Genomic DNA, 24,853 nt, shown 5'->3' with positions numbered 1-24,853 from the left:
TGTGTGGCACCGTGGCACCGTGGGTAGCACTATTGCTTCAAAGCGGCAGGGTCCCAGGTTCGATTCCCAGCTTGGGTCACTGTCTGTGCGGAGTCTGCACATTCTCCCTGTGTCTGCGTGGGTTTCCTCCGGGTGCTCCAGTTTCCTCCCACAAGTATTGAAAGACATGCTGTTAGGTGAATTGGACATTCTGAATTCTCCCTCAGTTTACCGAACAGTGTGGCGACTAGGGGATTTTCACAGTAACTTCATTGCAGTGTTAATGTAAGTCTACTTGTGACACCAATAAAGATTATTATTATGCATAAAAACAAATCGTTTTCTTTATACAACAGCTATACTGCACCGTTTGCATTGGTATGATGGACAACAGATCTGAGACTACCTCCAAGCAATAAAATCATAGCAATTTTGTTTTTTTTATAACGTTTATTGTCATATATAGTAAGTCTCCTACTGTGCTGAAACTGCAGTGTAATGTGAAGCCAATTTCAAAATCAATGGAGAATTGTCAATACTAATGAGTCCCACCAAACATCAACATTTAACTAGAATCCTGCATGTGTCTTTGGTCCTGAGTCCCTGATTCAAGACTATTGCAGAAGATGGAAATGTTGCTGTCCCATAGTTTGTGCTCATAATGATTAACCTCTTTAAGCACCTTGAGTATGAGCCATTGGTGAATAACCCTCCATATCCCCTGCAATATCAAATGTTCCTCGGATATTTGATTTATTTCATCTTCTGCTGTTGCCAAATTTAATTGTTTGCTTCCTTTGGCATGTTCCAGAACAGGAATGGTGAAGTAACATTTTCATCAAGGACCACCACTTCCATGCCTTTAAAATATCTCAATTTGAATAATGATTTAATGCTTTCAGAGCTGTCACTGTTTGGTACCAATATCATACGCAATTATTCCTCATTTTGTGTCTCCAAGGAGAATATATTTGAGTTTCTGTGCTGACAAGTTCATCTTATTTGCTGCATTCACCTCCACCTTTTTGAGGCTATTTTAGAGTAGGACTCGGACTCATTCTGGGGTACTCTTTTTTGCTTTTCTGTGTTTCCATCTGTGTTTAACCAGCGTGTGGACAAGGTTCAAACATCCTTTTCTGCAACTTCGGGCCAGCTTTTCATTTTAGAGATGGGGATCAGGGAGTCTGGCGATTTCTCAATGGTGCAATCCCACATTCTGACTGGCAGTGCCTGCTGAAGCTATTTTCATGGAGGCTGTCCAGGATTAGCTGGAGTTAGGGCTGCTGCTTCCGGCAACAGGCCAGAGATAGAGATGGGCAAATGCCAAGGCAGCTTTGTTCAAGGGACCACCTCCATTTGCTGAAATATTAGCCAGTTCTGATGATGTGTGTGTGGCCGTCTTACCCCCTCACCTCCCGCGACTTCCCTCAATCTCTTCACCCCTCTCCTCCTCACCCCCAAACCACACACCACCACATTGTCCCCCCATACCACCTCCCAACCCATTCACCTGGCATTTGCTATAAACTGCATTCCAAGCCCTATAATAACATTTGATCCACTCATGGAAAGACTTGAATATCCACTTAAAATTAACCTATATGCTCATAAATATGTCAAAATAACTAATTTCACAATCCCCATGATAGCTGATCATGTCAGGATGGGATCCAACCCTTAAACTCCAAGGTGATTTTACTGAAGCTTCGATAAGCTGTGAGGATAATAGTTGAGATAACAAATTATTTTGTTGTTGTTGTTTCTCTTCCCACACCTAGTGGTGCTGAAGGAAAAGTTTTGTCTGTTCCCACAGCAAGGTTTTGCCTGGAACAGTTCACTAGAGGCCTAAAGTTTTGTGCCATTCCACATCAAGCATGGCTGACAAGGAGTCCCTCCCATTCTTACCACCTGTTATTGGCTGTTGGAAGGATTGTGCAGGTGTGTTCTGAATACATCTTCCTTGGCCATCAAGTCCTGAGGTGGGACTGAAACCTAGAGGCACAAACACTACCCACTGTGCCAGAAGACCTCCAATTATTCTGGCTATGGTTTAATTGGATTGGATTGTTCTAAGAATTGTGGGCTTCCCTAATGTGCCAAGAGACTTCAAAGTATAGAAAGTGTAAACTTTACTGTAAAACAATAACCTAAATTAGAAAGCAAGATAAATTGTATAAGTGATGAAGTAGTTCGTATTCATTTATCTAACATCCCACTGGAATGATAGCTGTATAAATGATCACTGGCTGTTACATAAATGGTTCATAGCTCCCAAGTGCTTCCTTTGTGATACTCATATGCCACATACCCCAGGACTTATTTTCACAAATATATAAACCATAAATTAGTATGATTATTTTTTGACATAGTCACGGATTTATATACAGTATTCGAAAACTCTTTTTATTGTCTGTAATAGCATTACATTAATCATAACAACCCTCCGTAATGGATCCTTTTTCTTCCTTATCTTTTAAATTTGCATGTCTAATAACAATGGGGAATCGTGAGAATTCTTTGCTAAGATTAGATCCAACTCCTTGCCAGTTCTGATAATGACATTGGGGGTGACATTTTAATGCGGTTTCTCCAAGCGAACGCTGTAACTTCAGCTGGTTAACCATTTACATCCTTCCTTGTGTGTCCTCTTGAGGAAGAGGGAGTTTCGCGGGAGTTCAGTTCCGTTACCCTGACGGCAGTTTACATCCCACCCCATGCGAACGTGAAAATCGCACTGGATGAAATATTCACCACCACAAATAGCCTTGAAACAAAACATCCCGAGGCCTTGTTCATTGTAGCTGGGGACTTCAGTCAGGCCAAGCTCAAGAGAGTACTACCAAGTTACCACCAACAGGTCACCTGTTCCACCAGAGGCCCAAACATCCTGGACCACTGCTACACAAATTTTAAACATGCCTACCGCTCTATCGCCCGCCCACACTTTGGCAAATCTGACCACAAGGCTGTGCTCCTGCTCCCGGCTTATAAGCAACAACTGAAGCGGGAGAATCTGTCAAAGAAAGTCGTGCAATGTTGGTCTGAGGAATCGGATGATCTCCGACGGGACTGCTTAGAGTCAGTGGACTGGTCAGTATTTAAAAACTCTGTGACCAGCCTGACTGAGTACGCCACTACAGTAACTGACTTCATTAGTAGAAGACTATGTGCCAAAGAAGCAAATCCGCGTGTTTCCCAGCCGGAAACCCTGGATGAACAGGGATATCCACTGCTTGCTGAAGTCTAGGTCTGAGGCGTTCAAGTCAGGCGACCCTGACCTCTACAAGAAAGCCAGATATGATCTGAAGAAATCCATCAAAGATGCCAGAAGACAGTACCGGACCAAGCTCAAGTCCCAGGGTAGCCACACGGATCCCTGCCGACTATGGCAAGGTTGGCAAGACATAACGGGCAACAGGTTGAAGGCATGTAAAATCGTTGGCTCCAACGCACCCCTCCCTGATGAGCTCAAGGCATTCTATGCCCGCTTTGAGCAAGAGGTCAGCGAGAGCGAGCCCTCCACCCCAGAAGCCTCGGATGAACTTGTATCTGAGATCACCACTGCACACGTCAGAGCAGCCTTCTCGAAGGTCAACCCACGGAAAGCCACTGGCCCGGATGGGGTACCCTGACGAGCACTCAGGTCTTGCTCGGATCAGCTGGCGGGGGTATTTGCAGACATCTTCAACCTCTCTTTACAACAATCGGAGGTCCCTATCTGCTTCAAGAAGATGACCATCATCCCTGTACCAAAAAAAAGTCAAGCAGCGTGCCTTAATGACTATCGTCCAGTGACTCTGACACCCATCATCAGGAAGTGCTTCGAAAGGTTAGTCATGGCACGAATCCACTCCAGCCTCCCGGATTGCCTTGATCCACCACAGTTCACCTACCGCTGCAACAGGTCCACAGCAGACGCCATCTCCATGGCCCTGCACTCTACCCTGGAACACCTAGATAATAAAGGTACCTATGCCAGACTCCTATTTATCGAATACAGCTCAGCCTTCAACACCATCATTCCTACGAAACTCATCTGCAAACTCGTGGCCTTTTCCTCGGTCCTCCCTCTGCGACTGGATCCTAACCTTTCTAACCCACAGGCCACAATCAGTAAGGATAGGCAACAACACCTCCTCCACGATCATCCTCAACACCGGTGCCCCGCAAGGCTGTGTCCTTAGGCCCCTACTATACTCCTTATACACCTATGACTGTGTGGCCAAATTCCCCTCCAACTCGATTTTCAAATTTGCTGATGACACCACAGTAGTGGTCGGATTTCAAACAATGACGAGACAGAGTACAGGAATGAGATAGAGAATCTGGTGAACTGGTGCGACGACAATAATCTCTCTCTCAATGACAACAAAATGAAGGAGATTGTCATCGGCTTCAGGATGTGTTGTGGTGAACATGCCCCTGTCTACATCAATGGGAACGAAGTAGAAAGGGTCGAAAACTTCACGTTTTTAGGTGTACAGATCACCAACAGCCTGTCCTGGTCCCCCCATGCTGACACTATAGTTAAGAAAGCCCACCAACGACTCTACTTTCTCAGAAGACTAAGGAAATTTGGCATGTCAGCTACGAACCTCACCAACTTCTATAGATACACCATAGAAAGCATTCTTTCTGGGTGTATCACAGCTTGGTATGGAGCCTGCTCTGCTCGAAACCGCAGGAAACTACAAAAGGTTGTGCATATCGCCCAGTCCATCACGCAAACCAGCCTCCCATCTATTGACTCTATCTATAATTCCTGCTGCCTCAGAAAGGCAGTCAGCACAATTAAGGACCCCACGCACCCCAGACATACTCTCTACCACCGTCTTCCGTCAGGAAGAAATACTCATGTTTGTTTACACGGTTGGTTTTAATAAGAAGCTGTTTGCCTACTCAGGGAATTTTATGGGCCATTCAGCATCTTTCAATTGTTATAGGACTTGCAAATTCTGTTCATAAAGTAGATAATGGATGAGAAGGTGAATGAGGTGAGGGGGCGGGGGTCAAAGGTTGGAAAGTAAGGAGCGCGGATGAGGGAGGGTTTAAAATGATTCAAAAGTGCACCAGAATACAGGTGAATTGCTAACTGCATCAGAAACACTGATGTTTCAGTGCCATTACAGTGACAGACCTGGACTTCTGGAAAAAGTTGCCACTTCTCAATCTTGAACCAGAGATGGGATTTTAATGGTGGAATGAGGCCCATATCTCAATTTCTGCCTTTGACATGAAAATCTGACCTTAATAGTTTTTTCTCATCGGCAGTTAGCCTAATAACTGTCACATGAAAAATGCTGAAATGTATTATCAAGGAGTTTGTAGCAGGGCACTGTAAAATTCTTAAATAAATTTGGCTGACTCAACATGTTCTTTGAGGAATTAACACTAGCTTGGATAAAGGGGAACCTTTCGATGTGGTGTATTTGGATTTCTTTGAAAAGGTTACGACACAAAATAACCATGGTGCAGGGGGATAGAAGATTGTTTGGCTAACAGTAAGCAGAGATTCAAGAGAAAAGATTTCAAGAAAACTTAGGGCAGCATGGCAGCATAGTGGTTAGCACAATTGCTTCACAGCTCCAGGGTCCCAGGTTGATTCCTGGCGTGAGCCACTGTCTGTGCGGAGTCTGCATGTTCTCCCCGTGTGTGTGTGGGTTTCCTCCGGGTGCTCCGATTTCCTCCCACAGTTCAAAGATGTGCAGGTTAGGTGGATTGGCCATGCTAAATTGCCCCTTATTGTCCAAAATTGCCCTTACTGTTGGGTGGGGTTACTGGGTTATGGGAATAGGGTGCAGGTGTGGGCTTGGATGGGATGTTCTTTCCAAGACCGGTGCAGACTAGATGGGCTGAATGGCCTCCTTCTGCACTGTAAATTTTATGATGATTCTATGAAACAGCAATATTGTGTTCTACTTTAGGGATAAATGGGTCAAAGTGGGTTGATGAGCTGTAACCAGTGGAGTGCCGCAGGGATCAGTGCTGAGTCCTAACCAGTGCTGGGTGGCGTGGTAGCACAATGGTTAGCACTGTTGTTTCATAGCACCAGGGACCGGGGTTCGATTCCCAGCTGGGTCACTGTCTGCGCAGAGTCTGCACGTTCTCCCCGTGTCTGCCTGGGCTTCCTCCGGGTGCTCCTGTTTCCTCCCACAAGTCCCGAAAGATGTGCTCATTGGGTGAATTGGACATTCTGAATTCTCCCTCGGTGTACCCGAACAGGTGTCGGAATGTGGCAACTAGGGGCTTTTCACAGTAACTTCATTGCAGTGTTAATGTAAGCCTACTTGTGACATTAATAAATATTATTATTATTATTAACCTATGTACAATATATGTCAATGGCTTGGATGACAGGAACAACTGTATGGTTGCTAAATTTGCGAATGACTCAAAGATTGGTAGGAAAGTAAATTGCGAGGAGGATGTAATGTCTACAAAGAGATTTAGAAAGCTTAAGTGAGTGGGCAAAAATATGGCAGATGGTGTATAATGCGGGAAATTGTGAACTTGTCCACGTTGGCAGGAATAATAGAAATATTATTTAAATGCAGAGTGACTGCAGAACTCAACGGTACACACAGATCTGGGTGTCCTGGTTCTTGAATCAGAAATTACTGTATGCAGGTACAGCAAGTAATGAGGAAGGCCAATGGGATGGTGCCATTTATAGCAAAGAGAGTGGAATATAAAGTAGGGAAATGTTGCTATAATTGTTTAGGGCAATTATAGGGCAAATATATACTCCACATCTGGAGTACTCTGGATAGTTTTAGTCTCCTCACTTGAGAAAGGATATAATTATATTTAAAACAGTCCTGGGAAGTTTCACTCGACTGATTCCTGGGGTGAAGAGTTTATCTTATAAGGAAAGGTTGGGCAAGAGGGGGCACAGGTTTAAAATGATTTGCAAAAGAAGCAAACATGGGACTTCCGGTGGCGGATGTTAGCGGAGGACACGGACCGGGAGATGCTCCAACCCAACCCGTCTCGCAAAGCGCTAGCTGCAAAAAGAAAAAAATCAAACAGGACATTCGGGGGAAACACAAAGTACTTTAGTATGCACAAAAGCAACAGGAACAAGAAAAAGGGGAACCAAATGTGCTCCTCAGACTCAGAGGCTTCATTGGAGTCGGCAGGAGACAAAATGGTGACGACGTGCTCCTTTCCCCCCAGGCGACTTCGTGGCCATCAGTTGAAGACATCAGCCACATTGTGGTGGCTGAATTGAAAAAAGACCATCGGGACCTGGCCAGAGAAGTAAAAAGGTCAGTGGACGAGTCCCTAACTCAAATCTCAAGCAAGTTGGAGGGGATGGATGACAAAATGGAAGTGTGGGGTGACACGGTGCAGAATATGGAGGTGGCTGTCCCCACCCACTGTGAGCGGATCACCACACTGGAACAAAACCTGTTTGCAGTCCTCGATGTAAATAAGTTTCGAAATAATAAAGTTAATGACCTTGAGAACAGATCTCGAAGGCAAAACATCCGCCTCGTGTGTCTGTCGGAAGAACGGAGGGCAACACCCCACGGAATTCGTAGCCGACATGTTCTTTAAAATGGTGGACGAAAAGGTGCTTAAATCACCCCTGGAGCTGGACCGGGTTTATCGCACGCCGTGACCAAGACCTCATGCAGCGGAACCCCCTCGAGCGATGATCTTGAGGTTCCATAACTTCAAAGTAAAAGAGCAGGTCCTGCGCTGGGCCAGGGAGCACCACAATGTTAATGGGGCTGACTGAAACCCGCTTTACCAGGACCTCAGCATGAAATGAGTGAAGAAAAGAGCAGCATTTAATGGGGCAAAATCTGCCCTATTCAAGAATGGTATCAGGTTTGGGCTACTTTACCCAGCCCGCCTTTGAGTTTTGGTTGAGGGAAGGGATCACTTCTTTAACTCCCCAGAAGAGCCAAACACTTTTGTTAAGAAACTGGGTTTGAATTCTGGAAATGTTTTCGATATTGTTCTTTAAAAGTTAAATTGTTGGACATTCAGAAGCTATATCATTGTCGTTTATTGGGCTGATTTACACTGTAAAGTTATTCCCGTTGAAGTGTTTCTCTTTTTTTTTCACTCTTTTTGTTCATGTTAAATATATTGTTCTTGTAGTGCAGTTATTACCACGGGTTTGTTATCTGTGAAATTCTACTTTTTGAATAATGTTAATGAAATTTTAAAACTTTTAATATAGGGTCGGTTGGAGAGTCTCTCAGCTGAAGCTAGAGATGGACCTAGAGAAGGAAAGTCGTACGTGTGAGTATTCTGCAGTTTCCATTCGCATGTATTCGGCGAGGGGGAGCTCAGACATTAGTGTTAGAGAGTTTAGGTTTTATATATTGGGGATTGCGGGGTTAGGAGGGATAGGGAGAAGGAGGCGGGGCATACTAGTAGTCTGACATTGTCCACTACTTTGTACTTGTCCGGCCTTAGGACCGGTACAGACCGCTGTCCTGGTGCAAACTCCTCGTTGTGACGTTATAAGGTTTCTTGCCTGCTGAACCCGGATGTAATGTCTGACCATGGTGGGAGAGGCGGTAGAGGCAGTGAAGCAGGCAAGGAATTTGGCACACTAGAAGGATCTGGGCCCGGGTGTTGTGAGGAGACTCACTTGTGGTGAAGGACCAGATGAGGCTTTGCAAAAATTGGGTGGGACAAATCTTTCACTCAGGTTTTAATAGTAGGGCCAGAGACATGGCAATACTAATCCACAAAAAAATGCAATTTACTCCCTTCGGGATTATGGATGACCCCAATGTTTGCTACAATGTTTGCTACTTGAGGGACTAGACACCTCCAGGGTCTTCTGGTGCAAGACCTCATGCTGCGCTCCTGCTGATCCTCTTCTCTTCGGGTGCCCGGGGGCCACAGCCCATCTCCTGGTCAGTGCCCCCACCCCCCCCCCCCTCCCCCGATTCTCCCCCTGTCACTGACAGACACTCACCAGCCAGCGGCTCAACTGTCACTCCGCTGTTGTGGTTTTGGACATTTTTCTTACTTCCTTTCACTCCCTCAGTCGCCATGGCGTCTGGTTCCCGTTTTTAAATATTACAAATGAACCGCGGCGGCGTCACATCTGCCTGGCGGAGGCGCAGGCCTCGTGGGAGGCCGGAGACTATCAGCTCGGGCCCGTTAATGATATGTTTGCGAGTGTTACTGTACGATCTGCATGCCTCTGCTGGCACAGGGCATGGAATGCATCCTCGCTGCCATCGAGGAGCCAAGCATGGCGCTCCATTGGGCACCTAGCGCCAGCTTCGATTTTCACCTGACGCCCAATTCTCCACCCAATCACGATTCATGATTCCGGAGTCGCTGGACAGAGAATCCCGCCTCTTGTCCCTACTGCCTTATCTTTCAGGTTATTTCAGGCATTACTGTTGCTTCTAAAGTTAAATTTAATCCTCACTATTTTATAATTGCAGTTCCTAGTCCTATTACCCTGTCTTATTTTAAAGTAATGTGCAGGATTTACCTTATCTGAGCTGCCTAATAAATTAAACAGTTCAGCAAATTCTCATCTTAATTATCTTTTCTCTAGGCTGTAGAGAATTGCAATTAGGGTTGGATGGTTGTGAATGTGAACCAGCAAACTTAACTGGGTCACATAATTTCAAAACTATTGAATTCCTTAATTTGATATTTATACTCGAGCTGATTTGTTCCATCTAAACCTGTTTCATGACATTTTTCAGTAAACTGCAATCAGCACATTGACAGGTACACCTCTGTCTGAGAGTCTAACAAGAAAAGGCAAAATAATATACAAGACGTTTCTTGTGAATAAAATGTATTTACCTCCAAATAGTTCTTGAAAATTTCAACATTTCATTTTGAGAAAAAAAAATTGTGGCTCACTTAACGTGACACTTTTGAACTGAAATTTGAAAGCCACCAATTAAAATAATTTGGAGTTGTCATATATTTCTGTGTACAAATGCATAATATAGGAGTAATAATAATTGGATGGCACAATGAGTTGATTTTTATCCTGGGGAATTTGAATGCTAATCTACCACAAGTGGTAGAAATACTCAGCAGGTCAGGTGGCGTCCATGGAGAGAGTTTGAGTTAATTCAAAAGCGTGAATTCTGTTTCTCACCACAGGCGCTGCCTGACCTGCTGAGCATTTCCAGAATTTTCTGCTTTTTTTCCTCCAATTTCCAGCATTTGTGCCATTATACTTTTGTGTTTTTGCAGGCAAGATACTTCTTTGGACTATCCTGTTTTTGGAGTAAATTGACATTGTACTTTGTATTAGACATCGGCGGGGATGGAACTGCCCTTTGCCAGTCATGTGCAGCAGACTCATAGTGAATCGGCAGCTAATTTTATATTGTGCCTGGTTTCCTTTTCCAATGACTTGAATGGACGAGCAATTTCACAGTCCAATGTCAGCTGATATTGTATCAGGAGACTTTATTCTGCGCCAAGCCATAAAATAACTAACCTGGCGGTATTTGTTGAAGATGCCATACAGAAATAAAAATAAGCAGCATGAGCCCATTTTTATACTGGTGCATGTTTAATTCATACTCTGTGAGAATGATATCCAGAAATATTTTCTTGCCAATATTTCTATTACTCAAATCACAGTTTCCAGATCCTAGCAGTAGAAATGTCAGCTCATTTCCTCATGTCCAACGTTTTTGCTGCTGTGATCCGAGAGTCAAATACAAAGTTACAAATAATTTTGTAGCTGTTTAATTCATTATTCACCTTCAATTTTCCTTCCTGGACTTTTTTTCTCCTATCTTGCTGTTCTTTATTTGAACATGCAGGGGCTGGTGGTGGGTATTTGACCATCATAACTCAGTCTGACCCTGTCTTCATTTACCCAATGTCCATCAACCTATGTTGTCATTAAGGGTTACTGCACACAATTCGAATTGCGTCCACCTTGCCCAAACTGACATTAACTAAATGAGCATGAAGTAGAGATCACTAAGAAAGGCTTAATATTTATGGATCAGCATCACACTGAGCCTTTTAATTGATTTTATTTCCATGACCAATATAAAATATGATTAATTGCCCTATCCCACAGTTTCCTGTTATTGTAGTTTTATTGTGCCTAGCGGCTGGATGTTCACCAGTTGCGGCCCTCCTGCTTCTGACACGGGGGTTGAGGGGTCCCTCCTGGTGCCAGTGAGTGGGAGGGATGTTCTCTCTCTCTCTTCTCAACCATAAGCTGCCTGCCCTTTTCCGGTGGACTGTACCGCTTGCGGGCGCCTCTCCACAGACGTGGGGCTGTTGCTTGAGTCGGGGGGGGGGGGGGGGGGGGGGAGGAGGGGTGGGGGGGGGTGGTTGAGCATGTGCTGGCTTGAGTGTTGCCAGCTTTGCCTTGTACTGAATTGTTTGTTGGATTTCTTGTGGTTTGTCTGTATTTTGCCTTGGTTTTTTTTGTAAAGCGAGATAATGGCATAGTGTAGGTTAGATGGCTTCTGTTTCGGTGCAACATCGTGGGCCGAAGGGCCTGTACTGCGCTGTATTGTTCTATGTTCTATGTTCTCTCTCTTTCTCTCTCTCTCACACACACACCATGCCCTGCATTGATGTATCCTTTTCCGGTGGTCTGTGCTGCTCGTTTGGGCGCCTTTCCGCTGATGTGGGGCTACCGTTGGGGCTGGGGTTGGGGGTGACGGGGGTGGGGGGGTGGGTGGCTGTGTGGGTGTGTGCCGTCTTGAGAGCTGGTGATTTTGCTTATCAGCATCTTACTGATTCTCCTGACTGTTTTTATCACGTCGCTGATTCTTTTGTCTTCTTGAGTTGTCAATAAACGTAAAATATTTGTTGCCACACTTTCCAAGGTTGCATTGTGAATGGTTCTCATTCTGTTGTTTTGCATGACTGAGCCACGTCAGTGGTCTTAACCTGCAACTGCTGAATCGCACTCATATTGTTAGGTGGAATTTTCTGATTTGTAGAGGACGTGCAGTGGCGGGCGGAAAAATCAGCTGGGTGAATTCTCCATCCCGGGACGCCCAAAGCGCATTTCCTGATCGGATGGAGAATCGGGATTCTGACAGAAATCGGGATCAGTGCTGGGTGCCAAACCGTTTCTGATGCTGCGAACACCCGCTGGCGGTGGGATCGGGGTTCACGTGCCAGCGAGAAGATCCGGCCCTCCGCAATTCTCCAGTCCTCTAGGTCGGGAATCATGGGCGAAATTCTCCTACCCGCCCCGCCACATTTTTGCCCCGACCGGCCGGCGGGAGTCTCCGTAACACCGGCCGGTCAATGGGGTTTCCCATTGTGGGGCAGCCCCACGCTGTCGGGAAACCCCCGGGCGCCGGCAAAACGGAGACTCCCGCCGGCGGAGAATGACGCCCCATGTGGGGGGTTATTACAACAGGTCTCACCAAATCTGACTCTGACGAGGTGGACCACACGGTGGGCCAAGTTCGTAACTCCTTCAGGGATTTGCCGCCAAAGTCCATCCGGCGGCCACCCTTCGCCCCTACAATGCACAATCTGCCCACTCATCCTCGACCAGACCAATCCTCACGGACTCCCAGAGACCGAAAATGATAGAACCCCCAAGAGACCCCGTAAATAGGGTGAATCTGCCAGGGACCCACTAAATAGGGGACCCCCCCCCCAATGGGGCCCCCTTAATAGGGAGACACTCCAGGGACTCCCGAGTTAGAGGGATCCCCCACAGGGACCCCCTAAGGAAAGGAACCCCTCACAGAGACCCCCCTAACTAGAGGGAAGGCCCCAGAATCCCCTTAATAGGGAGATCCCACAGGGGCCTCCTTAATATGAAGGAACCCCACAGGTACCCCCTAAATAGAGAGACGCTCAGGGACTCCAAATGTGGAACCCTCAGAGACCCCTAATTAAAGGAACCCCCAGAGAGTTCCCCTAACTAGCTAAACCCCACAGATAAAATATCCTTCTGGAAGCTAGAGAGCAGTCTAGAGAGTGTCAGTGCCAGAAATTACAGTTGTAACACTTACTTGGAAGCACCACGGGCGCCATTCTCCGACCCCACAGCGGGTCGGAGAATGGCCGTTGGCCGCCGTGAATCCCGCCCCCGTCGGTTGCCGAAGTCTCCGGTACCGGAAATTGGGCGGGGGCGGGAATTGGGCCGCGCCGGTTGGCGGGACCCCCCGCTCAATTCTCCGGCCCAGATGGGCCGAAGTCCCGCCGAGAAATTGCCTGTCCCGCCGACGTAAATTAAAGTAGGTATTTACCGGCGGGACAAGGCGGTGTGGGCGGGCTCCGGGGTCCTGGGGGGGGCGCGGGGCGATCTGACCCCAGGGGGTGCCCCCACGGTGGCCTGGCCCGCGATTGGGACCCACCGATCCGCGGGCGGGCCTGTGCCGTGGGGGCACTCTTTCCCTTCCGCCTCCGCAACGGCCTCCACCATGGCGGAGGCGGAAGAGACTCTCCCCACTGCGCATGCGCGGGAAACTGTCAGCGGCCGCTGACACTCCCGCGCATGCGCCGCCCGGGGATGTCATTTCCGCGCCAGCTGGCGGGGCAACAAACGCCGTTCCCGCCAGCTGGCGGGGCGGAAATCCCTCCGGCGTCGGCCTAGCCCCTCAATGTTGGGGCTCGGCCCCCAAAGTTGCGGAGCATTCCGCACCTTTGGGGCGGCGCGATGCCCGTCTGATCGGCGCCGTTTTGGGCGCCAGTCGGCGGACATCGCGCCGTTGGGGGAGAATTTCGCCCCAGGTGTCCATTCCTGGAAAGAGAACTGTTGCGACCTGTGTTTAAATCCCTCAGATCCTGGAGCTGCAAGCCATTCATTTATTTATAGTAGTGGACTGTAGGCTCTGCAATGGTGGAATCCCCCCCAGGTTCCACCTTGCTGTGAGAGATTTGTTCGCACAAGTTTATGTACTAGGTCCTCCATGTGTCCGACGTGGGTGGCTTTTCCACACAACCTGCCCACAATCTCCACCACTGTAACACCAGCAGGGGCATTGTTTTGTGTTGGAATCCTCCAGGCATGGAGTTTAAGCACACTTTAACGTGAGAGTTCAGATAAAAAGTGCTGTGACTGAATACTTATTTTTGCCATGTCTGTTCATCATAAGCAAGGCACTTTCAAATAATAAGGATATCAAACAAACAAAAAATCTCTTTGTTGAATGCTAACTTAACATTGGGCAGCACGGTAGCATTGTGGATAACACAATTGCTTCACAGCTCCAGGGTCCCAGGTTCGATTCCGACATGGGTCACTGTCTGTTAGGAGTCTGCACATCCTCCCCGTGTGTGCGTGGGTTTCCTCCGAGTGCTCCGGTTTCCTCCCACAGTCCAAAGATGTGCAGGTTAGGTGGATTGGCCATGATAAATTGCCCTTAGTGTCCAAAATTGCCCTTAGTGTTGGGTGGGGTTACTGGGTTATGAGGATAGGGTGGAGGTGTTGATCTTGGGTAGGGTGCTCTTTCCAAGAGCCGGCGTAGACTCGATGGGCCGAATGGCCTCCTTCTGCACTGTAAATTCTATGACCTTCCCTATATATTGAATGGTATAGCTAAGCTATTTACCAGTGGAATCAAACCAAAACAGAAAGAGAGTCTTTTAGGCAATGTTCAGAAAGGTCAGTGTAGTGATATCATGGTTGTGTTGTAATTCACTGACTGACGACTAGGAGTCTCATTAGTATATAAGTGAATGTTAGAGTCAGGTGACCTCAGACTGACTAGGGAACTGGAAGAGAGGTTGCTTGTGCATGATCATACTGTTATTCACCTGTTGTTTTGTATGTATTTGACCCACAGTTAATGTTAATATATCATTTATAGCTTTAGCTACAAGCATTCTTGTCATTTAAATCAAGTCGTCCAACAAGAACATTACATGGTACCAGGACCTAATGGTATTAACCACTGAAAAAAACTATCAGATCATCGGTGAAGCTTGCCACGAGGTCCACAGAGATTTGAAGATTTTGCAGACTGCAGAAATGAACTGCATAGAGTCGTTGAAGCCACCAGTGAGTTTCAGATTTCATGGTAATGTGGACAGAAACTGGTGTGTGTTTGAACAACAATTTAACCTGTTTCTTATTGCAGTACATTTAAGAGATCGATCAGATTTGCGTAAGGTAGTGATGCTCCTAACAGCGGCAGGGTCCAAAGCACTTGCTCTGTTTAATACGTTTAAATTTGCAAACAATTGAGATAGTAAAAATTTTAACGGAGTAATTTGAAGACTTGATGAAGATTGCACACCCTGGAAGAATAAAATTATGAACGCTATGTGTTGAGATCACTTTTACAGAAAGTAGAAGAGTCCATAGACACATTTCATCACTGATTTGAAGTTCAAAGCCAAAACCTGTAATTTCTCTGTGGTGGAATCTTTCATGATTCGGGACACAATTGTGTTTGGTGTGAATGCAAATAAGCTGAGAGAACGGTTGCTGAAGGAATCGGAACTGTCTTTGGAACAAACAGATTTGTCAGGCTCACGAGCTAGGAGCACAGCATTCTAAAATGTTTTTCTGTAATGGCGGCATCTTCTTCGAGGAGAACACACTGGTTGTCACCCTTTTTTCAAAAAGGCAGGAAACTTCCAAAAAAGGCAGGAAAGATTCTGCAGTTCCTCGCACACCAACAAACAAGTTAAAAATCAAGACAAACTGGGCGGGATTCTCCCATCCCCGTGTCGGGCCGTAGAATCCCCGCAACCATGCCAAGCCGCCCCGACGCCGGTACGCGATTCTCCGCACAGAGGAGAATTGGCGCCATTGGTGCGGAGCTTTTGGTGCGGCGCTGGTCGCGGGCCACTCTACGCGGCCGGGCTGACGATTCTCTGGCCCGGATGGGAACTCTGCGCGCAGGGTCGGGGTGGGGGGGGGGGGGGAAAGGCTGTAGGGGGGGGGTAAGGGGGGCTCCGACAATGGGGGGGCCCCCGATGGCTCCAACACCAGGTTAAAGTCCAACAGGTTTGTTTCGATGTCACTAGCTTTCGGAGCGCTGCTCCTTCCTCAGGTGAATCGATTAAGTAAGACTTCTTACTGTGCTCACCCCAGTCCAACGCTGGCACCTCCACATCTTGTTCTTCTAGGTAGCGGTGATCATGGGTGTTTACAGCTTTGTTGAAGGAATCTTGGTGGATTGCTCCAGTTGTATTGTAAATACTACACCATGATGCCACTGTGTGCCAGTGGAGATTTCCTCTTTTATCTTTTACCTGGTGGATTGAGATCTTATAGATCTGGAGCCAATATTGAGTGCTCCAGTGCAAATTCTTCCTGACTGTATACCACTGTATTGCCACCTCTGGTGAGCCTGTCCTCCTGATGTTGAAAGTTATACCAAAGACTGGTGGTAGAGGGGTCTGTGTCCTTCGCTGTAGGGTTTGCATTGGTGAGTATTACTACGTCAGGCAGTTAATTGACCATTGTGGAATAGCTCTCCCAATTTTGGCACATGTTCTTAGATGTTTGTTGGGGGACATTTTCTGATACTGGACTGTGATATAAATTATACGTGGCTCGGTGACTACATTTTTGCTCCTATATTACTTTTGAATAGTTCTGCTGAGACAAAAGGTATTCATTGGCTTAGATGCCTGTTGAGAAGAGGCTTAGATGCCTGTTTAGAAGAGGCAATTTGTAGGAATAGATAGTGTATGCACAATGCTTACTAATATCAGATAGGACACAAAATGGCTGTTAGCTATTATAACAATACTAAAGATACCAAATGGCTCAACTAGCCACATTCCTGAACAATAAGTTACAAACTGTGTAAACTCCCTCATGAGAACCAGACGTGGGTATGTATAGGGAGTATTTTAACAGCCGTTGATATCATCTTCACAGAACAAGGAATGCAATGTATCCTTAATAAGCTCAAGGTCCCCAGCTGCAGACAGGACATATCCTTATGTTATTCTTGAGCGACTTTTGCATGAAGTTAGGGGCAGATAAGACAGCACCCACTTTAACCATATATGTGATAACTGGGACGCTAAGAAAATTGATTGACTGCATGTAATGAATTGTGACATGAATATAGTTGATTGATTGTATGTTAATGAGAATACAACTAATTCCGCCCCTTGAATCTGTATATTAACCCAATGCGAACCTTAGCTCAAGTGAGAAAGAGTATTGCGAGACTGTGTAGTTTCCAAATCTTTCTCCCAGATCTGATATAATAAACTGCTTCTTTACTCACTCAAAAGGCCTACGTGTGAATATTTTCACCTCTAACAAAGTTATTGAGGAGGAATTTCAATGGGATAATAGGCTGCGTGTACCATTGTCTTGAAGGGATCTGATTTCTAACTCAATGTATTTTTACTACCCTTTGCCATCACAGTGACAACATCTGAGTGACTTGTGATTTCAGAGGGGACATTTAAGAGTCATCCATGTTGCTGGGAGTCCGGAGACACATGTTGTTCAGACTGGGTAAAAATGGCAAATGTCCTTCTCTCAGGGCTATTTGTTATGATTCCAGCAGATTCTAACTTTTATTTTTTGTTTAGAGGCAAAGATTGACAGAATCACAAGACATTTGTTTAACGTTTAACAAAAGACTAATACATTTATTAAACAAAAAAAAGATTAACTCGAATATACCATTCCTCACCCTGGCTGTATCTTCACAGATGCATACAGATTTGTAAGGATAGCATATGTTCTGGAATATGGCAGTGATTTGCCCAAATAAAACAAAATGCTGCCAACAGCAAGAAAACCAAAGAGTTTCCCGTTGGCGCTGGCGGGCGGTGCTGATAAGATGGGATTCAACTGCCCATCAAAACTTTTTTGCAGAGGGATGAGTTTTATGCTGGCCTCAAGAAGGTCCTGCCCCTCAGAAATCGGGCTGCCCTTTTTAACGGGTGCCCAATCTGAGATTAAGATTGCAGCCCCCTCCAATCCCTGGCAAGGCCACCCTGCATTGTTATCAAGGCTGCCACCCATCCCTGGCAAGACCCCACTCCCACCCTCAACCAAGTGAGGGACACCTTAATATTGGCTCCCCAATGACCTCTCCTTCAGGGCCCTCCATTAGGCCACTTCCCCTTCAGCCTGGCCCTCCCATCTATGCCCCACCAGCCTCCCCCACCTCACTCAGTTTGCTCCCCCTTCAGGCTTCGCCCCTTAGCAATGCTAACCTGGCACTATGGGCTCCGAGGGGTGGGAGGGGTGGGGGGGCAAGGGATGAGCAATCTCTCTACATTTACCTCCAGGGTGCCAAAGGGAGTCTGCTAGAAAGGCCAGGTGCTTTGTCTGAGTGCTGCCCCGCACCTGGGGCGAAATTCTCCCGAAACGGCGCGATGTCCACCGACTGGCGCCCAAAACGGCGCCAATCAGACGGGCATCGCGCCGCCCCAAAGGTGCGGAATGCTCCACATCTTTGGGGGCCGAGCCCCAACATTGAGGGGCTAGGCTGACGCCGGAGGAATTTCCGCCCCGCCAGCTGGCGGAAACGGCCTTTGTTGCCCCGCCAGCTGGCGCGGAAATGACATGTCGGGGCGGCGCATGCGCGGGAGCGTCAGCGGCCGCTGAAAGTTTCCCGCGCATGCGCACTCGAGGGAGTCTCTTCCGCCTCCGCCATGGTGGAGACCGTGAAGGAGGCGGAAGGGAAAGAGTGCCCCCACGGCACAGGCCCGCCCGCGGATCGGTGGGCCCCGATCGCAGTCCAGGCCACCGTGGGTGCACCCCCCGGGGCCAGATCGCCCCGCGCCCCCCCCAGGACCCCGGAGCCCGCCCACACCACCTTGTCCCGCCGGTAAATAGGTGCTTTAATTTACGCTGGCGAGACAGGCAATTTATCGGCGGGACTTTGGCCCATCCAGGCCCATCCGGCACCGCGATTCCCACCCCCGTTGAATCTCTGGTGCCGGAGACTTCGGCAACCGGCGGGGCGGGATTCATGGCAGCCGACGACCCTGGTCTTTGGGGGAAACTCTTCAGAACAAAGAGAAAGCCTCTTTAAAAAACGAAGGTTAGAAAAACACCTGCTCAAAATAGGAAGCACGTCAGAATTAATGGACCGTGAAGAGCTATAAAAACAAACAAAGCAAACCATCCTTTGAAATAGCCTGGATCTGTCAATCAGGATGCTTGTAAAGACAATGGACCTAGAAATTAAATATAAACAATGCAATTAAAAGCTTTTAGACATCTCGGAATGCCCAGAGGCTTGAATAAAATTAAAAGGGAATGAAGTTGACAATGAAAAAAAGCACTTCAAAGTTTCCAACACATCAAAGCGAAGACTTTCACCTTTATCTGGCAATCATTGACATTGACATGCTGGGAGAGACATCAAAGGGTTTCAAAACTTCAGAGGCATTACAGTAAACTACAACTTGATATGCTGAAAGACAGTTTGATGATTTTCAAAGCTACAAAGGGAAGACCTGCCACACAACCTCCAAAACCTGGAAGATCTCCAATGTGAACGCTTTTCAGTCCAGCCCAAGCTCCCTGACCCCGATGAATCAGCCTTCCTTCCCGATAATTACATTCAAATTAATGTTAATGAGTAGGTAACGTGTTCTCACCTGCTCTTGGTGAGAATCTGACGGGGGCTGGCAGAGCAAGGCGGGAGAGTCACAATGGGTTTGACACCCGGTGAGAATCCCATTTTGGCCCTTGTGCCCGATTCAAGGGGTAATCGTGGTTCCTGCCTGGTGTAGCAAAGTGAGGATACCAACAAAGTGAAGACACCAGCAAAGCCTAATGGTTAATAGAGCTAATTCTGTATCAGGCTAAGGACTGTGGAAGCTGCAGGGCTGGGGGGTGGTCCACAGTGAAGAACAGGATGTTCAGCCAGGGTGTGAGCACAGGAGCTGATTGGACAGTGGCTGTTGCTTTGCATTGAACAATGATTGAAGACAGATGCCTGTTTGTCGTGTTGGGGAGAGAAATACGACTCCTGACTGAGTCACTACTCCTGTGCATTTGTGACCTAAAGGGCAGTGATTGATTAATGCTGTCCTGTGAGTAGGTGGCAGGATACATGAGCAAGACCTGAGTAAAAAGGAGAGACAATATGGAGTGATAACCTGCAGGAATAACCATCGTAAGAAGTGGAGCTCTTGGTCCGGGACCCAGAAAAGACATTGGGACCGACCATGAGGGAGTTAGATCACCTCACCTCTCAACATGTGGGATTTAGGTCCAAACCATGAGTTTTAATACTGTAATATCCTGCATGGAACCTATGGGGTGGGAATGTTTGTCACCCCTGTGCTCCTTACACAGTATGAGCTCCCCCAATTGGGGCGGGGTATCTCAATTGCCCAGTGCCCAGCAAGACACCGACCAAGCAGGAACTTGGTAGGGGTCTACGGGGAACTATATATATATCATTTGCAAATACAAATTTGCTCTTATTTTGACTCAGTGTGGCCTCTCCGTTTCCTTATTACACTGGCGATGAGGAATAAACTGATTTTCTGTCATACTGCGACGCACTCAAATGAGCTGCCTGCCCAATTTTCTGGAGCCAGGTTTGAATTTATGTGATTCGCCCTGCCTCATTGGACGGCGCTGCGCAATTACAGTGCTAACCACTGTGCTACATGAACATTCGGCCAGCTCGTGACACTTGTGGTGCAACATTTGAAACCAAGCCCGTCGATAAAGGTTCAAAGATATCGGTTTAATACGGCAGAGAGGTCCACCGGTGAGTCCGTCACCGAGTTTGTGTCTCAGGTATGGAAGATAGTCGAGTATTGGGAATATGGAACTGTTTTGTCCGATATACCCTGCCACTGCTTGGTCTGCAGCATCAATAATATGGAACTCAGAAAAAGCTTTTGAGTGAAGTCTCCCTAACTTTACGTCAGATGCTGCAGATTCCTTGTCCCAAGAAAGCACGGAATGCTGCGTCCAAGAGATACAAGGGATGGAGGTGAACCTTTTGGGCCTCACCCCTCAAGTGGTATCCTCGCGGCCCAGACCAAACGCCGTGGTGACCCTGTCTTCTGTGCGAAGAGCCGGTCACCGAGAGGTGCAACTTCCCCGGACTTGACTGCAGGCAATTTCGGCCTGTGTGCTTCCTGTGGATGCCGGTCTAGGCATACCCGTCGGCAGCAGGACGGTCAGTGGTCCAGGCACCCCGGTCAATGTAGGTGTTAGCCTCGTGGCCGGGCCTTGTATCTGGTTGATGCAGAAGAGGCCGAGAATGAGGTTGAGATGCAACTGAACTGTTTGGCAGGGTTACATGTGGCCCCTATTCATATTCCAATACATGAATCATATGGTCATATACTCCAATTGGAGCTAGACAAAGGATCGGCCATCTCTGTAGTGGTCCAGAGCACTTTTGATTTTATCAAACAAGGAGTGCATACTTTGACTTTGGCTGACATGACAGCTCGTTTGGCCACTTATACAGGGGAACAAATAAATATTGCGGGGTCTACCCTCACCACGGTGGTTTATGTGCATCAATCAGTGTACCTTCCCCCGATTGGTGTGCAAGGAGACAGCCCTAGCCTGTTTGCCATGATTGGCTACATCAGCTGCAGTTGGATTGGCCGCATATCCTCCAAGTGGGTTCTGGCGGTTTGTGTCTGGTACTGAGAAAATTTCAGGAGGTTTTCCAGCCTGGTTTGGCTACCATTAAAGGGGCCATGGCTAAAATCTAGGTGGACCTGGAAACCCAGCCCCGATACTTTTGTGCCCGCCTGGTTCTCCACGCTCTAGTGGAGAAGGTTGAGAGTGAACGTCGGCGTTTAGAATGATTGGCCATTTTTCAGCCAGTGCATTTGCTGATTGGGCGGCGCAGGTGGTCCCTGCCATGAAGGATAAGACAGTCCGCCTCTGCGGAGACTATAAATTGGCAGTGAACATGACTTTTAGATTAGTCCATTACCCTTTACCTCACATTGAGAATTTCTATGCAATATTGGCCGGTGGCTGTAGATTGGACTTGAGCAATGCTTATCTACAGCTGGAGCTCAATAAATCCTCATGGAAATATGTGACAATTAATACGCACAAAGAATTCGATGAGTGCACCTGGCATGTGGGCAGTCTTCCAGCTTGTCATGGCAGACATCCTGTGAGGATTGCTGTGCTTGCATTTTACTTAGACGATGTGTTAGTCACACGGGCAACAGAAAAAGGACATTTGCTGAACCTCGAGGCAGTTTTGAATAGTTTTCGGAATATAGAGTCTGCCTGCGATGCCCAAAGTGCGGTATTTTACGTGAAATGAGTGGTATATTTGGGATATTTAGTGGGCCGAGATCGCAAGTACTCAGTTGGTGAGAAGGTACAGGCAATCAATATGGCCCCTACTCCGTGAAAGGCCACGGAACTTCACTCTTTCTTGGATTAGGGAATTATTATGGGCACTTTATTCTGAATTTAGCTACTACCCCCCCCGCCCCCCCGTCCCCGCCCCCCCGTCCGCCCCGTCCCCCTACTTGCTTTTGAAAAAGCACCAACCTTGGACTTGGGACAAGGCAAATGATATGGGGCTGGATTCTCCGTAAGCTGACGCCGAAATCGGGAAGTGTGATCGGACGGAGAGTTCTTCCGAAGCTAAAATCGCAAGAAGCGCCAGTTTGACTCCAATTCGCGATTCTCCATCACCTCGATAATGGCGTCATTGCGTTTCACTCCACGAGTACCTTAAACACCTTTTGCATATCATTAGTGGGCCCATCCGCAATTCTCCGCCTCTGATGGGCCGAATTTTCGATGGCGTGGTTCACTTGTGCTTTCAAAAATCGTGAACCTGGCATGGTGGCAGCTGAGAGAGAGGGGGTACGGTCAGTGTCGAACATCACCATAGTTCGCCGCAAGTTGTGCCGCTGGCAGGGGGCTTCTGTCAGTTCCGGGGGGAGACGTGGGGGCGGGCCAGGAGGTGGGCTGTGGAGTCGGGGTGGACAGACATGGAGCACCATTACCGCGGCCGGAAAGGCAGCCATGCAGCTGCGCACACCTCGAACGGCCCACTTTACACCTAGTGCCAGGGGCCGTATAGGTGTCCCTCATAGAGCACCCCCTGGGTGCCCTCTGGCCCCAGCTGACCCATTAGCTGTATGGGAACGCTTCAGCACAATCAGTGCCATCTTTTTGGCTTCGATAAGTGTGTGTGTGGGAAGTGTGCGGCTGCAGCTTGACAGCCTTTCGAGTGTCAATCATAGACCCGGCCAATCCCGCACTGTTTTTCATGGGAATCGACTATGTTCCACACAGCACCGGTGCTAGCTCCGCAACAGTAGCAAAATCGCTCAATGTGCGGCGACGAGTTTCCTGTCGGAAAGGTCCATGGATGCTCCATTGATTTCGGCACTCAGAAACGGAGAATTCCGCCATGGTGTTTAACAAGGTGATGCGGTGGTTGTCTTCTTCAAGTGTGTTGACACATTTTCACTCCTTAGAACTGTTGGATGTCACATGCGAATCTTCACCGGATGGTGTTGGGGCAGTTTTGTCCCATCGAATGGACGACAGCCGTGACCAACCGATTGCTTCTGCCTCCCAGGGGCTGTCTACGGCCGAAAGAAAATATGCCCAGATTGAATAAGAAGATCGTCTCGTCACATTTGGTGCAAAATTATTTCTTCAATACGTCTATGGACGCCAATTTTTATCATCACCAATCACAAGCCATTACTCACCCTCTTCTGCGAAGACAAGGAGCTAATGGCAACAGCATAAGGATTCAGCACTGGGCTCTATTATTGGCTGCTTACGAATACTCTTTCACGACTGCTCAGGGACCCAGATTGCCCATGCTGATGCATTGAGCCGTCACCCACTGCGTGTTGAATGTGCACACCCTCCAATGGCGGGGAAAGTGATTGCTGTCCTGAATTTCATGGGCTCCTTGCCCTTCACTGCCTTGTGTGTTCATGACTGGATACAAACCGACCCTATATTTGCCAAGGTGAATCATCTGGTGCTATTAGGTGGGCAGCATCGGCAGCTACCAGGTGAGTTAAAGGCTTACTCATCACTTCCTTACACCTCTATTCATCCACTCTTCCCATGTGCATCCTCTCCAATGATCCCACACTGCCTTCTAGCTACATAGACTCAATGGGCCGAATGGTGCCTTGAGCCATTATGACCCTCTGACTGGGATTTTCCAGTCCTGTCAGAGGTGAGCATCATTGGAAGCAGGACAGGAAAATTTCCACCCCACACACGACAATGTCAAATGCTGTTGGGACTGGAAAATCTTGCTATATAAACCTACCGTCATTGAGTTGCTAAGTGAATCCCAATGGTCAGCATTAGCTAAAGTCTAAACTACACTCATCTAGACAAAGCTTGCAACTGTATGGAATACATGTTTGAATGAATATAATAGCTCCTTGCTGGCCGTGTGAGTTGTAAAAAAACATTGGTAATTTTGAGCAGTTTATCAGCCTGTTAAACATTTCCCTGTAACATGGAACTGAGCAATCACCATTTGTCATCTTCTCCGAAAGCCTTGAAGAAGTTCTGAGGATCATTCTTTTAATTCATTTACAGGATGTGGCTGTCACTGGCTCGGCCAGCATTCATTGCCTTAATTGCACGTGTGAAGGTGGTGGTGAGCTGTCTTCTTGAACTGTTGCAGTCCCTGAGGCGTAAGTAGACCCACATCAGGTGATTCAGCACTCCTGACCTTATGGTGGAAAGATGGTCATGGATGAAGGAGCTGAAGATAGTTGGGCCTAGGACACTACCCTGAGGAATACCTGCAGAGATCACCTGGAGCTGAGATGACTATATCTGACAACCACAAACATCTTCTGGTTTCTATCCCGCCCACGCGTTGCCTATTCCCTCCTTGTCAATCTTAACTGTACCCTGGTGAGCATGCAGCATTGGTCACTAATATCCATTGTATATTGTTTGTTTTTCTGAGTTGAGCTTTTCCACTGATATTTTTCAAGTTTTGCTGCCAGTGGAATAAATAATCCCTGTGATTTATAA

The 24,853-nt window shown here is 47.5% G+C and overlaps 1 long non-coding RNA gene across 4 annotated transcripts in view; it reads left to right on the top strand.

The window, feature by feature from the left end:
• The window catches only part of LOC140389317 (uncharacterized), a 301,865-nt gene extending 277,012 nt beyond the window's left edge, over positions 1-24,853 (top strand). For all 4 annotated transcript variants that reach the window (XR_011934345.1, XR_011934344.1, XR_011934343.1 and 1 more), the window contains 3 exons: positions 8,174-8,235; positions 14,742-14,932; positions 24,407-24,853. This is a non-coding gene — a long non-coding RNA (uncharacterized lncRNA). The remainder of the gene's footprint in view (positions 1-8,173; positions 8,236-14,741; positions 14,933-24,406) is intronic.

Source organism: Scyliorhinus torazame, chromosome 14 (assembly GCF_047496885.1).
Source record: "Scyliorhinus torazame isolate Kashiwa2021f chromosome 14, sScyTor2.1, whole genome shotgun sequence".
In the NCBI taxonomy this organism is placed as follows: Eukaryota; Metazoa; Chordata; class Chondrichthyes; order Carcharhiniformes; family Scyliorhinidae; genus Scyliorhinus; species Scyliorhinus torazame.
The sequence above is the reverse complement of the archived record's forward strand: the minus strand, read 5'-3'. Positions and strand labels throughout refer to the sequence as shown.